This window comes from Pezoporus wallicus, unplaced genomic scaffold (genome assembly GCF_028554395.1).
Source record: "Pezoporus wallicus isolate ANWC-B61680 ecotype Strahan unplaced genomic scaffold, APGP_CSIRO_Pwel_v1 contig_7237, whole genome shotgun sequence".
Lineage (NCBI taxonomy): Eukaryota > Metazoa > Chordata > Aves > Psittaciformes > Psittacidae > Pezoporus > Pezoporus wallicus.
In genome coordinates, this window is record NW_026635802.1 from 329801 (window position 1) to 345822 (window position 16022).

The window sequence follows — 16022 nt, forward strand, 5'->3', positions numbered from 1 at the left end:
AAGTTTTGTTCTCCTTGACCTCTTGACTTGTAGCATCACATGAACTCAAGTGCACTTGCCTTCATGTGTGACTACACATGACAAAAAATGAGCCATCAACAGTGCAGGAACCAGACTGGGCAGCACACAGCCATATGCTGATGCAACCTTACAGGTCTGCCTAGGACCTCCTAGGCTTATTCAGGCTCTCCTGCCAGCCCTTCACCATCCAATTTTCACACAGCTGTGTCTCTGCATAGCTGTGCCTCTACCACACACAAGGCAGCTTCTTCCGGAGAAGCAACCTCTAGTTGCCCAAACTGCAATGCCTACAGACATCATGGAATTGTGACCTGCTCCCCCAGTGCAAGGCAGCAAGGCATGGCTGCTGCACTGACTCTCCTTCATTCTCCAAGCCCAGTGGAGGGAAGAAAAGATGAGGAAACTGAGGAAAAGGCATATCTTGCCTCTACATCAGCTTAGGGCACTGCAGAGTGTAAGGCTGAGGGCATGACAGCTCACCAAGGCCACCAGTAGTCTGCAAGGGAGGCAGTGATGAGTAATTTCCTCTCCTGCGGCATCCAGCCTGATGCTGTGCAATGGAAAGTCACAGGCAGCAGAAAGCTGTGGGCCTTTTCAGCCATCTCAAAAGGAAGTATGGCCTGAAGACTTTGAGAAGAGAAGCCCATCACCCTCCGGAGACCATGGACCAACCCTGAAATGTCAAGGCAGCCACATAACACCTCTGAACTGGAAGACTAGCTGCTCCAAAATCAGGACACTTATTATTTCACAGTGGGGAAACAGTCAGCTACTTTTAGAAAAAAGCTCTGGAGAAATACAATTCAACTCAATATTGACTCCCACAGCTCCGTTACAGACAGACGGAATTAATTCCCAAGATGGAAAGAAACATATGCCTGCATATCAAAACAAAATACAGAAGCCTCTGCAGTTCTTCAGCTGCATTTCAATGGAAACCAGAAGGCTGTCACGATGGGAAGATTTCAGTTTTCTAATTAATCCTCCCTGCTGAGCATTTAATGCCACTAATTGATGAGGAGAGGCTGTGTCCAGACACCATTTGCAATTGCTTTTTACATCTTTAGACCAAGTTCTCTCTAAATTAAATAATAATAAGGCAGATTTGCTCCCTGCATGCCCTTCTCCAGCTCCCTCCTCCCTGGAAGATGTCTGCTTGAAGGAAGGGAGGCAAAGCCCATGTCAGAGCTCATTTACAAGTGTTGGAAGTTTTCCTGGGAAACGTCATCTGCAATACTGTCACTTCCACAGAATATGCCAAGAGAAAGACCACTGGTGCCAGGGACAGTGTCTGTACCGTGAAACACCCAGCCCCTAACCTTCATGGATCTAGGGAATAGCTTCTCTCAGTTCAACAGAGCAATTGCTTAGCAGTGTCCCATAACACCTCCAGAAAACTATACAAAATGCACCAGAATGTCAGGAAACAGGTCATCACACCCCACACACAGTGCCAGCACCAGCAAAAACATCTCACTGATGGCAGAGCAGGTTTGGTTGCTCACCTGCACCACAGAACAGTCCTGGTTCCTAACCCTAAATATTCATCTCACACTGATACTGACTAGGAGACATCTCTGGAGCCAGCAGAGAGACCCTAAATGCAAAAGCCAGTGCAGTCTCAACATGAGAAGGCAGTTCAGCACATGCCTGGGTATAAAATTTCTGCTTCCACCCCCTACCTGTGTTGAGCACATGCCCTAGCCCTTCCCTGAATTAGTTAAGTACAGAATCTGTTCCTTTATAGTCAACACTCAGCAATTCCAATCTGGGAGATGCTGAGTGCTCCGAGCTGCGAATGAGACTGGGGAGTGAGAAAGGGAAAAAAAAAAATACATGTGCATGAGGCTGTGCTATGGTTACTGAGGAATAATAAATGAAGCAGTGTTGATGGTCCCCAAGCTCTGCCCTGAAACTCTAGCACTGATCTGTTTGTCATAGCAATAGCATTTCCACCTGCACCTTTCTGACACCTCCTCTGGGAGTCTTCACGCACACCACTGTCATAGATCATGGAGCCCAGACCAGCTGTGCAGATGTCTAGCTGGCTGACCTCTCCTTACCAAAATGCTTCTGATTTTTTCTTCCCTATTAATATTAGTTTTCAAACCACCTACTCCATCATAAAGTAAAATTAGCTTATTCCTAGAGCATTAAAAAAAAAAAAAGACAAGCTCAGGCTGATGCCTGCACAAAGTGAGTCCCAGCAAGTCAATGGGAAGGCTCCAAGCATGCAAAGAATGTTGAGTCTAGAGCTTTTGGCCCCTTTTCTACAAGATCCTGTTGCTGCAAGCAACGTGTGCACGTGCAAGTCAAGTCACGCACGTGCAGAGTCCCTCACCTGCGCAGGCTGGCTGCTACGCTTCCATAGTACCCAGAGTAAACTACTCCTGTCGGCCCAACAGCCTGTTAATAAATATACACTAGGGAGAAACACTGCACGCCAGCAGGGAGGTGGACAAAATGATCTAATAGGACCTTTTCCATCTCTTAACTTTTGTGCTTAGTCACAGGATAAATATCTCCCACGTTGTAGAGAAACATGCTGGCTTTGCTTGCCTGCTTATGTTGGGAAAGCATTGCCCTCTGAAGACATCCCATTTTACAGCTGCTATAGGACTTACCCAGGGAGAGTTAAGCAAAGGATAACTTGCATTTTCCTGGCTTTTGGCTTCACTGAGCTCAGGGGCACCCAAGTGAGTCCTGTAATTCCCGTCCCAGCAGCCACAAGCAGTGCAGAAACCTCATTTCTGTATTATCAAAGCACTTGTGTTTCTCTAAGCACTCAAGCCTGATCCTGTCCAATGTGGAGAGGCACTCAAGTTACTTTTGCAGAAAGCAGGTTGGCAAGAAAACAAACAGCAAGCCATCCCCTCCATCAACCAGCCAGGCCAAGCCTCCTGTGACCTTCTGTCAGAAAATAGCTCAAAAAACCCAATCCCAACCACCTCAGAAAGGGAAACACAAGGACCCAAAGAGTTTGGTGAGAAGAGTATGCAGTACAGTTTAGATGGGACTTTTTACATTACAATTTGCACTGGCACTGATTCATGCCACTAGCAGCAGCAAGGCCCTCTTAGTTTTAAAATGCAAAGAAAGGTCCAGCAGCAGCATTACTCGAGCATCTCCAAAGCATGTCCAAGCAAATCATGCACCAATATGCAAGGCTTCTGCAAGAGACTATATTCACATGTAATCCAAAGAGCATCTGAGAGCTGCAGGATCACGGATCTGCAAGTTTCACCATGTAACAAATTACACCTTCTATCATATGAACTATAAAATAATCCACACACCATAAGACAAGCCAAAAGCCACACAATCTAGATCTCTTACAAGACAGACATCAAGGGATGAGGAAGTAATGCTGAAAGGGGAGTCAGGAAGTTTTGCTTCATTTCAGTTCAGCTGCTGGACCACGGGATGACCCTGAGCATTGCCAGTTCTCACAGGAATCAGTGTTTTTCATGAGCACCCAATTCCTAGAGTCACATGATTACATCAGAATCCATACTTCCTTCTTTTTTTGTTAAAAAGAAGTACTTGTAGACGTCAATAAAAACTGAGGACATTAACGTTTCATGAAGTTTGAAATGCTCAAAGAGGAATTGAAAAAAATATTTCAAACAAATAAATCACTATTTCAAACTTTCTTTTTTTTTTTTTTTTTTTTTTTGAGGAAACAATGTGATCCAGGATTCTTTTCCCCCTCAACACTATACACTGGAAAGCTTAGACTGGGCAAGGAATGACTTAATTTGAGGGCATCTCCATATCACCATCTGCAAGTTACAAGTGAGAAAATACAGCTTTCATAGCAACACCTGCCTAGAAACTAGGCAGCCCCTTTTAGGAACCCCACTGCTGGCCTCCCTAGTCAAAAGAGCATTATGCATTGGGGGATGATATGAAGGCACAGCAGTTACAAAAGTTAAAATGAAAAATAATGCAGCAGAACAGCATTCCAAATTTTCCTTCCACTTATACCCAGCATCAAGCAGGGTGAATTCAGCTATGCCAGCTCATCTGCTGGCATCCTCTGCTCACCAGAACTACTGGATTTGTAGCCACTGGTAGGTCTCACCCGGCAGAAATACTACCTTACTTATGTACTTGTGTACTTACCTACTTACTTACATGGTAGTAACTAGTCTGTAAATAAGGCCTTGACCTTCTGAAGAAGCCTTAGCTGGCTCTCACAGAGCTCATCCTGTGCTGCTGCTGAGCCCTGGGGCAGTGCTTCAGCCTACTGTGCCAGCCACCACAGCACTGCAGGCACATGGGCTGCAGCTAGCCACCACTGAAGGGTAATAAACTTCAGCTCGCACTCAAACATCCATGAGCACCATGAAGACAAGACTGCAGGTCACATTTATTTCCTTTTTTTTTGCATTGAAGAAAGCTATTAAGATCTACAAGACTTTGATCTAGGGTGTGCTATGCTAGGCACGCTATCCATGGAAAAGGGGGGTAAACACAAGTCTTCCAATTAAATCAGACTCCTAGAATGGTTTGGGTTGGAAGGGACCTTACAGATCTCTAGTTCCAATCCCTGGCCACAGGCAGGGACACCTTCCACTAGACCAGGCTGCTCCAACCCCTGTCAAACCCCATCTTGAACACTGCCAGGGTTGGGGCAGCCACAGCTTCTCCAGTGGTCATTAAACTGGCTATTCAGCCATTAAACCCATGGTCTTTACCCACTCTGCCCAAAGCTAAGACGCAGGGAAGTTCAGAGGAGAAAGAGGAGAACAGGAAAGACTAGGAAAACATGGCACACACAGCCGCTTCAGGTGCGGGGTGCATACAGAGACAGCAACCCCAGAGACAAGCCCAGGAAGTAGCATCCATCACCACAATTTGAGCTCAGCCATGCCATTCCTCGAGCAGGAAGGATTTGCTTTCATCAGCTGTGCAGGCAGAGGCGATGTCAAGTCAGCTGTTCCTGCCTTGCAGGACACACAGAGGGGCAATAAAAAGAAGCCTCGCTGTTCTCACTGGCAAATGTTCCTGGGTTTCTGTATTATCTCATCTTTGAAGGTACAAGGAAGAGAGCACAAACCTGTTCAGTCACATTGTTCCCACTCACCCCTGGCCAACAGCCGGGTCATTATACTTCTGTGTTCCTGCTGTACCCAGGATAGATCTGCTGCCCCTCTGCAGCCCCTGGGCAGCTCTAACCCATTCCCGCAGCACACCAGGACATGCTTCTGGCTGCCCCAGCTGCAGAACTTAACCATGGCCGAGCACTGGCAGAGAACATGCACAGCACAAGAGGTCAGTCCGCATCTATTAAATTCCAGAACTCAGCTCACACTGCTGCATGCAGTGTTTAACTAGCCTAACCCTCGCTCCTACCACCACCTGCAAAGCACGGGCACACTAAATCCACCACTCCACGTATCTGCCTCTTCAAACAATTACCTTCTGCCTGCCAAGGATTTCCACTCCCTTCTCTGTGCCTGATCTCAGGCGCTCTAAAAGGTGACAAGCCTTGGGAAAGATAACTGCTGAGGCTGCTGTGACCTGGCTGCAGGGGTCCTCCTGCTAGCTGAGGTTATCGCGCAACTATCGCTGCTCTGGTTCTCCTCAGGGATGTGAGTGCTGCTGCCTTCAGACTGCACAGACAAAACCACAAAGTGAATCCAATGTCTACAAACAAATATGATTTTTTTTTAATTACAAGAATATCAGATTGGCCAAACTCTAAACCACCTCTTGCTAATACTCTGGTTCTGTAGTGATGCTGCAAGGCAGAGTCCTCTACTTGAGCAAACAATAACCACAAGAAAAAAAAAAAAAAAAGATGCAATTATGGTTTCATTTTCAGAAATCTCTACACCTCCTTCTCCTTCCCCAGAAGGATTTTCTTTAAAAGCAAAATACTACCCATAATTTTTTATATCCAAGAGGAAAAACATAGCATACAGTTCTGCAATGCTATTAGCACCTTTCCCCTTTTAACAGCAAAAGAGACACGGTACAAAAGCTAAACAGATGTGGAAGTTACAGAGTTTGGGGTTCCCCCCCCCTTTTTTTCAAATGAATTAAGTTAGGCAAGCTTAAAAAAAAAAAAATCACACATACAAAGAAATGAGTTTGGAAATCCCCCTCCCTCCACCCCCGCTGCTATTTGCTAAAGAAACCAGATGCACAAACCCAGCCAAGAAATGATCTCAGTCATTCTTAAGAGAGCCTACAGTGGATTTTCATGAGTCATGGAAAGCAACAACTTGTTGCTTTGGTAATGCTAGGTAAGCAACTGGTCACCCATCCACAACCAGACTTTCAGCAGTAAGTCAGAGAGCAGACCATTTCTTGACAGATTGTGTCAGACAGCCCCAAAATAAAGCTTACCTCACAGGAGGTTTTAGAGGTCATGCCACAAAGCATGACCTATAACAGCATTTAGCAAAGCACTCAGCAGACAGGATGCCCCATCATCCTGATCCCTGCATGCCGGGGGTTCCACCTCCTAGTCCATGCTCTCAGAGCAGGTAGACGTCCCTGCTATGGGCAGCAAATAGAGGGAAGCAACGGAGGGAGGCAGGGGTTAGCAAGAAGTCAAATCCCTTACCCACACTCTCCCCAAGAGACAGGGCAGACAGGAAACCTGCTGCCCACCAGCCCAAAAAGTTAACACTGGGGCAAGCAAGCTTGTAGCAAGAACTGCAGGATGCTTCACCCACCCAACCCCTTCCAACCATTCCAGCACATACACTCAGAACTTGATGCATATATGCACACAGGCACACATAAGATATACTGAAGCTTTCATCAGTCCCTGACCAAATTTCTTGCTCTTATTTCCTAAGGACTGCAAGCTAATAACCAGGATGCCAACCTACAGCTACGCAGAACACTGATGTGTCTACCACCACCTCAAGACTTGCACAATAAACATACATGCAACTTACCAAAGCACTGCAAAGGGAGAAGCAGGCTTTTGAAATGTGTATTTTTTATATATCTATATTCCATTTCCCTAGCACCCTCTTTGGGCGAGGGTGACTCCTGCAGGGGCATCACTCAAAGCCCTTAGTGACACTCCATGAAAATACTGGCATTCCATAACGCAGCCTAAAATCCTTCAACCATACATGTCCAAGGCACACATCTGAAATCTAGCCCAAGAGGGGTCACAGAGGTGGGAGGTTCCTTTTGTAGCAAGGAGAGACCCTTTCCAACACATCCTATGCTCTTCTACAAACACCTCCCACTTTCAACACCTCTTGGTGACTCCTACAGCAAACACACAGCCACTGCTGCCTGAGAAGCTCCACAGAGGTAAGACACCAAACTGCACCTTGCTGGCAATGCACAGCATAAAAGGCAAATCAGCTTCACATGTAATGATGAACCAGGTACTGAAGCCTTGGTCTATCTTATCCAAACCCCCAACAGCTCTGGGACTCTGTGGTGGTCCAGGATGAAAGCACAGCGTGCCACATCACCTCCCTGGGACAGCCTAACTGGCTTCCTGAGAGGGAAGTTCTCCAGCACAGGATTTCCTGGACATAAGACTAAGACTGGAACTAGCTCATCCCCAGCTTTCCCTCCAGAGATGAAGACAGTTGCAATCTTCAGTACCTTTTGTGTGTGGTTCAGAAGCTGATTGTTTGCCCTCACCTCCTATAACACAAGCTGCAAACAGAAAACACACACCCTCACCCCTTACAGCCCCATTCTGAAGCCAACCAGGCATGCACCAGATGTTAGTAACACCAGTAATGCTGCAGGTGAAGCTGCTGAAATAGTGCGATGATTAAACATCCCTCTTTTTCTTGAGTCATCAGCCAGGAAACAGTGACACACATCATGCACATCTTTAGCACTGCAGAATCTTGGGGAGAGCATCGTGGAGAGCCTCAGCGAGCACCCCCACTCCAAACAAAAATAGGCAAGAGCAGGCATGATTCCTCAAATCCTTTGTGCTCAGGAGATCATTTCCACCAATGAAGTGATGCCAGACCCATCTTCAGACAGAGACCATCATCAGGGTATGCAGGAAAAAACATAGCTGCCCTTTCATCAGGGCCACCCATGACTCAAGTCAGCATCCAGGAACACTTCCTATTTCCCCAGTGATACAGCCAAAAGTAAGCATATCCCAAGGGGAATAAGCAGATCCTTGCAGCCACCAAAGCCAACATGACCATTCCTAGCAGAAAACCGAAGATGAGGAGCAGGAGAGAGCACCAGGCTGTGTGGACCTTCATCCAGGCAGCCCTGATGGTCCCCTCCCAGCCTCAACACACAGAAGGTTGTGACAAGAGACATCAACAGGGCTTCCTCTGGCTGCCACCATCACAGCAGCAGCTCCTGGGGGTTAGCAGGAGCTCAAAGGCAGTTCTCCAATGCAGACCCAAGAAATAAGCATGACAGGACCTGCCCCATCATGATTCTTCCAAGGCACTGTAATTGGCCCCCTGCAGCCACAAGTCAGAAGCAATTCACAGGAAGAGCAGTAAAACACCTTTCCCTAACCATTTCCCTCTAGCAAAGTGGCACAGCTTGGGAGCAACTTGCATTCACCCTGCCACTGGGCTTGTCCCAGGCAGCAACAGCCTTTAGAGCCAGACCTTGAACCTTTCAATAAAGGCAGTGATGTAATAAACTAAGCACAGTTCAGTGCAGTCTCTGTTTATCTCTTTATTTGCCACCAGCACCATCCAAAGAGAAATAACTGAAATATCTTGCATATTTCTCTAATGACTCTTGCTACTCTGCTAGCACCCAGACCAAGGGACTAAGACAAAGGAGCAACAAATGCATTCCGCCAGTTTATTAACTGGGTGCTCAGGTTTCCCAAAAGCCACTCTCCAAGCATGAAGCCAATAGAAGGATTGCAGCAGAGGGATCACTGCTGTAGTTCTGGCCTGAAAGGCAAATAGGCTGCAGCATGAGCGCCTTGCATCAGCAAGGAAAGCTCTCCTGGTATCGTTACTGAAGGATGCTTTATCATTTCAGCAACCCAAGCCCTGCTCCACAGCTCCACCCTACATCAATGCACTGCCAAACTTCAACAGAAGTAAGCCCAAATCTCTGATTTCCAAATAGTGGTTATTCATCACACTCCTGGGCTACTCAGCCCACACACCTCCCTTCAACCACCCACTTCCACAGTGACAGAATTATTTCTGCTGCAGATACCAAGCTGAGTTATCAACCCATCACTTACAGATAACACCATCAGACACCCTTTGTGATTACACTGCACTGATCCAGCATGCAAGAGAGGGACAGTCCCCCCAAGAGCACTCCTCAGGTAGTGGCAGAGAGAAAAGGTGAGAGGCTGAAAGGAAGGGTGTATTTAAACCGGGGTTTCTGTGCATGCTCACACACCTTTCCTCCAGTTCACCTTCACCACCAACTGTTACAGGCCTCACCTTACACTTTCTCCCCAAGCCATTTTCCACAACCAAGTCTTGCTTATCACAGCCCTGAGGCTGCCCAGAACAGGGGTATGCCCCAACCCTTTTACTCAGATCAGAGGCAGTATTTTCTCATCACTGAGAGCTGGCAAGACATGCCCATCGCCCTGTGTCCACCACCCTTCTGCAGGACCCTCATGCCCAGGGACGCAACCTTGCAGAGCAAAAGGTGCAAACAGTCCACTATGAAGAGATAAAGTATCTGCATGATTCTTTTTTATCATGGAGGGCACTGCACTATTTGCAGTTTACAGCCAAATTATAATGATCTCTCTGATGCTCAACCACAAAAACCCAAAGAGGCTGTAGCACAAAAGCACTAAGCAATCCTAGTAATCCACCATCCTCATCATGAAGGACTTCCATGTACAGATATAGAATAGTTCAGTTGGAAGGGACCTACAACCATCGTATAGTCCAACTGCCTGACAACTTCAGGACTGAAGGACAAGGACAACCTCAACCAGGACAGACCTCAACAGGTACCCCAAAGAAGCAGTCCCTTCATCTGAACCAGAGCTCGTAGCACAACACAGGGCTCACTTCTGCACATGATGTTTGGGCTAACAACCATGTGCAAAGTTTTCAGCACTCCCTTGGTAATTTGTGGCCACTTGGAAGCCAGAAACACTTTCATGTGGGCAAGACAAACACAATCACTCCAGGACAGCCCTCTAACAGTGCAAGAGAACTCAAAGCATTGCAGAGGCCACCAACACCCTTCAGCAGTGTTAGATTTAAGACATTCTTGCTTCCTTCGCAAAGACTTCTTATCTCACCAGTTTTGCTCCCAAAGCAATTGTACAGCCTTTTTTCCTCCGAACCACCTAGCTATCAATCAGCTATTTGTCAGCGGGAGTTTGTGTGCTAAAACCTCCATAGCAGGTTTGCAGAGCACCTCTAACCCACCCACCCAGAGCTATTTTTTCAAGCAATTTGGTGTTTAATCACAACCTGAACACTCAACCCACCCTCCCAGCCCTCCGAGGACCTGGCCCACACACATGCTGTTTACACTGCAGCCCACACAGTAGCTTGGCCAGCTCCTTCCACGATCTAGCCCTCACTGCTGGGCATGGCATGCAGCGCACGTTGACAACTGGACTTTGTCCTGTTCAGTTCCATGGTGCTGAGCCAAACGCTGGCTCAGCTCCACCCTGAGTTTCATTGCTGTTGTGACTCGTTCTCCCTGGGCTGCCCCGGATCATCTTGCAGAATGGAGAGTGTAAAATTAGAGGAGCTTTCAGGGAAGTGACGATGAGTTCTGCATAAAATGGTGGCCAACTTGGGTTTAACACAGGAGAAATGAACAGGCTCCAGCTCAGCACTTCAGAGTCCCTTGGTCCCCACTAGCATCTATATTAGATCTTCCGGGGTAGGAAAAAGTGTTGAGAGAACACTCTGGGAGCTGAATCCCCCTCTTTTAGGGGGGGACAGGTACACATTTCACCCTTGACTTCTAAACCCCCAGAAAGCCGGGTCAACCCCTTAGGGTAGCCCTCACACACGTCCCAAGTGCTCTGGGAACAGAAGCTGGCACCCAAGAGCAGACACAGCAATGACACACAACAACACATCCCCACCCCAAGTCGCACAGACAGGGAAGTAGTGTGAAGAGCTGCGAGCAGCCACCATAGGACTCAGCCATGAACTTACACCCCCATCTTGCTGAACCCTTCCATAACAACCACAGCAGCACCAGGCAAGCTGGCTTTAGGCCAGACTCTTCCACAGGTCCCCACCACGGGCCATACTAATGCTGCATCTTCCGTCATCCCTGGCTCAGCATGGCTGCAAGCCCCACGGCTCCAGTAAAAGCTTCTGGAGCAACAGCCCCAGTGCTGAAACAAAGCAGGGAGCCACATAGCCCCAGCCTGCAGCCTCAAAACTCTGCTAACCCCACTGCAGCATTCTCCCCTTCCTCTCCATTCCTGTGCAACTGGTTTCCTGCAGGGAATAGCTCCCCAATTGCTTTGAAGAGGAAGGCATTAACTTAAAGATCTTTGCTTTCAATTTATTGTGTCATTAAAGATGAACTGAGACAGACTGATTTGAGTTGGATACTAGTGGCATTTTAGTGACTAATGGGAAGATTACTTGGCCAGACCAGATGAGAACTGCAGGGACAGACAGAAAACAAACAAAAATGCCAATGTACCCATGCTCACACGTGCCCACCCACACCTACACAGACAGAAACCATTCATCTTATCCATCTGATGCTCACCACAGCATTCACCACATCACACAAAGGCTGCATGGGGTATGGGCAAGCTCATGGAGACACCATGTTTCAGGCAACAACTGAGACAACATTCACCATCTCTGTGTCTCACATAGCACTCTGCAAAGGCAGAAAAGGTGCCAGGAAGAAACATGGTCCTGATTTAGCATGCATAGGGAACTGCTCCCCACAGGGACTCACCAAAAACACATGGTCACCCATTTCTCCTTGTGGAGCTTAAACAGAAAAATAAATACAGTCTGAGGATTGAGGGTGACCCCTCCAGGTTCAGGATCAGTGGGGCCATTTATAGCCTTTCTAAAAAGAGTCTGAGGAAATAAAAAAAAAAATAGTAAGTTTAATTCCATATTCTGCTTCTTATGGCTCTGTATTGCATTTTCCATCTCCCTGGTGCACAGCTGACATTTGCACATTGCACTTGCCTGCACGATGTGCAGAGAAAGGAGTGGAAGTGACTGAGCCTGGCTGTCTCTTGCTACTGCCAAGCATCAGTCCCATCACCTGCAGCTCCCTGTCGTGGGAGCCAGGCTGCAAAGGGCTTGGCCACCTCCCAGGAAAGCCTGGCATGTGATATGCATGTCCCCCTCCTGTAATGGATGTCAGGATCTAACAGAGTCCAGAGGTTTGTAGAGAGAAAAAACATGCTTCCTTAGAGCGGATGAAATGTACAGGCTGAGCTGTAGCTGAATCTCTTTTGCCTTTTCTTTCAGATGATCTCCTCAATTAGGAGAGCCAAGGCAAGCTCAGAGCAATTGCTCCCTCCTGATTCTCAGCTCTGAGGTTTGCTGCTTCTACGTGCAGACAGATGTGTACGCTCCAAAGCCAGCCTGCATTCACAGAGCAGTCTAATAAAAGATATCCCTCCTAACAGCAAACCCTGACTCACTTCCCTCTCGCCTCTACCAGCAGGTCTCCAATGGCAGAGCAAGATCAACCAGAACAGAAGATCCTGCCAGCTTTCACTCTGGTTCCCACGTCCATCTGGGAGAGCAGGGCTGGAAGCACATCACCTTCCGTGCTACAGCAGCACACTCTGTCCCGCTACTCTGCCACGGAGCCAGACACACTGTGCGATCCTCACCAGCATCTTCCCGATGGGAAACTTCAGGAAACACATAGAGTTCAAGCTGCATACTCGCACAACCAAGCAAGGTTTTGGAAGGGATGGAGAGAGGACCATACTCCTCCAGCTGCCACAGCTGATGGGTCTTTGTGATGCAGTCTCCCCATCCTGGATGAAAACCCAGACTACATCTCTCTGTATGAGCACACTTCCCTCACAGGCTCCAACAGCCTCCAAAATAAGAAACCCATCACCCACCTGCACACACTCTCAGGGCAGAACTGTGGGGTTTTGATGAAGATTTAAGACCCATGGAAAAAATTGCTGCACCAAAACTCACTTAAGAGAAGGAAAGCATAAAAGATCCTTTAAATGCACATCCCACCAGGCTGGCAGCCCAATCCAGACTCACGTCCTGCCTCCAACAGAGGAGCTTTTAGAAGCTATAAAGCCTTCCCAGGGAAAAGGCTGCACCCAGCCACAGAGGTGTGCTTCAAAACTGCAGGAGCCCCAGGAAACCTTGAGCTCCTGTTTATCACTAATGACAAATTAGGGGTTCTGGAAACAGGACTATTTGGCACAGTTATCACAAGACACAGGTAGTCACGAGCAAGTGCCCAAACGCAGCCAATCTCCTGCACACCTGAAGAACAGCTCCCAGGAGCTGCAATCCAGGCACAAATCCTGCATGGAGCTACATCAAACTGCACGTGAAAGAGTGGAAATAAATTCACGTGGTGCCACAGAACTTCCCCAAACTGCTCACACCAAAGCAGCAAAACAGCTTGACCCTGGATATCCCCAGGATCACTTAAATGCTGCACAAATCCCAAGCCTTCAAATCCCAAAAGAGCCCTGTGTTCTAAGTCCACGCACCGGCAATGCATGCAGACCCTGCAAGGAACCAGGAGCGGATCTACTTCCAGTAACCACGGGATTACAAGACAGGAATTGAAGAGGAGGATGAAAGCAGCAGCCGAGGGTGAAACCGCTCTCCCTGCTGTGTCGGGCCAGCAAGAGCTGAGCTTGGCCGCCGTCGGGCCCTGGCGAAAAGCCGCCGCCGCACACCCACTGGTGCTGGCACACGGCTCCCACCTCCGCTATGCTCCTCTCTTCCCGTCGGGCGCAGAGGGCTGAGGTTGGTGCCGGCAGAGAATGAATCCTCCGGGAGCATCAGCCTGACTCACGGCAGAGCTCCCCACGATAGCTCCTCATTCCATCCAGGTGAAAATGCAGCTTCCCAGCTCCGCCAGCCGGCCCGGCCACTCATGCCATGCGGGTACCGGCTTCCATTGCCCGCCACAGAGCCTTTCTCCCCGCCGCTTATCCCATCCCCACCACTCGGTGCAAGCTGTGCAGGGGGGACTTTGCTCAGGATAAGGGCAGAGAGTGAAAGTTGGGCATTCCCACAGCTCCCTGGCACGGTCATGCTGCTTCCCACAGAGGCAAGACCCAAGTGACTGCAGCCAGCCACACACCGACGCGCTCAACAGTCCAACGCACCCCGAAACCGGGATCTATCATCAGCGGCAGCCGGGACAGGCTTCCAGGTACGCTCATAGCACAGGGCAATAAATACTGGGGAAAACAGTCACCCGAGTGCGCTACCAGGAGGCGAGGTCTGTGCTGGGAAAGGTCAGTGCCCCAAGGGGAGGCCGGTACTGCCCGAGCTCCGCACCCCAAACACACCATCCCCCGCCACGACAAGCCCCTGCTTATCCCCCCTCCACGGCTTCCCAAGCCCAGCCGAGCCACCTGCCCGCAGGGACGAGCCCCGCTTGCAAGACTTAGACGGGGAGGAAGAAAAAGCGACCGAAGCCATGACCCGGCCGCAAAACTATGGGTAACCGCTGAGAAAAACACAATTAAAAACAAACTGAAAGAGCGAAACGTACCCGCAGCGGGTGTAAGGACGGACCGACCGCCGAGCGCCCCGTCCCCTGCCGTGAGGGGCGGAGGGACTTACCGGACCGGCGGCGCGGCTACCCGCGGAAGGGCATGTCCCGCGGTTCGGAGCAACTCAAGTTACCGCGGTTCGGAGCAACTCAAGTTACCGCGGATCGAATCGGCTCCGCTCGGGTCGGGTAGGCTCCGATCCGATCCGCTCGGCTCGGCTCGGCTCAACTCAGCGTGGCGACAGCAACGCGATGCGGGGCGGTGCACAAAAGCGGGAGGAAGCGGTGACGCGCGGCGCCGCTGCTGCCAATAGGACGGTGAGGAGGGGCTGGGCTGGCTCCGCCCGCACAGAGCGAACGAGCGGTCCGAGCAGCGGTACCGCGCCACTGGGGGGCGCCACCGCCGCGGGGCCCTCTGGAATGGGGGTTAACTTGGTGATGGGAAACGGTGCTGAGACCCCCGGGAGATGGGGCTTCAGGGGTTGAAAGCCTTGGAGAAGCTGGAGGAACCTTCCCCCAGCAGAGCCTTCTGCAGTGTCTGCGCAGCCAGGATGCGAAGGTGGAGTGAAGGGATTGCATGATAATGACTTGGTTGGTTTGGGTTTGCCACTTCTGGGGGGAACTGAAGCAGAAGTGAGATAGATTAAAGCCAAAGGGAGGGGGAGGCTCTGGGCTGTCAGAGCCTGCTCACCAGAGCACCTCAGGGCTCTGTGGGCAGATTTCTGGGAGGTAAAGCAGCCTCTGGGCTGCCCAGTTTACACCCACCTGTCACAGAATCACAGAATGGTTTGGGTTGGAAGGGACCTTTCAGATTATCCAGTTCCAACCCCCTGCCACGGGCAGGGGCACCCTGTACTAGACCAGGTTGCACCAAGTCCCATCCAACCTGGCCTTGAACACTGCCAGGGATGGGGCAGCCACAGCTCCTCTGAGCAACCTGTGGCAGAGCCTCACCACTCTCACAGGGAAGAGCTTCTTCCTAATGTCTAATCTAAATCTTCCCTCTTTCAGTTTAAAGCCAGTCCCCCTTGTTCCATCACTACAGGCCCTTGTAAAAAGCCCCTCTCCAGCTTTCTTGTTGGCCCCTTTAGGCACTGGAAGCTGCTTTAAGGTCTTCCTGGAGCCTTCTCTGAACAAGCCCAATTCTCTCAACCTGTCTCCAGAGCAGGGGTGCTCCATCCGTCGGAGCATCTCTGTGGCTCCTCTGGAGATACTCTGACAGGGCCACATCCTCTCTTGTGTGTCCAAGTCCTTTTGGGCTTGACTCTCCATACGGGGAGAGCTGACAGTGCAGTAAAAGCAAAACTGACCCCTGAGCAAAGGGCCATCAAGAGCCCTGTGCCTGAAAAGCAGGCTGAAGTGGG

The 16022-nt window shown here is 49.6% G+C and overlaps 1 protein-coding gene across 2 annotated transcripts in view; it reads right to left on the minus strand.

The window, feature by feature from the left end:
* The window catches only part of LOC130593258 (mitogen-activated protein kinase kinase kinase 3-like), a 78082-nt gene extending 63318 nt beyond the window's left edge, over window positions 1-14764 (minus strand). Inside the window, exon 1 of one of the 2 annotated variants that reach the window (XM_057398278.1) lies at window positions 14730-14764. The gene's annotated coding sequence lies outside the window, so the exon portion shown is untranslated. The remainder of the gene's footprint in view (window positions 1-14729) is intronic. The other variant, XM_057398276.1, reaches the window with a different exon arrangement.
* Between the last annotated feature and the right edge of the window lie 1258 nt (window positions 14765-16022).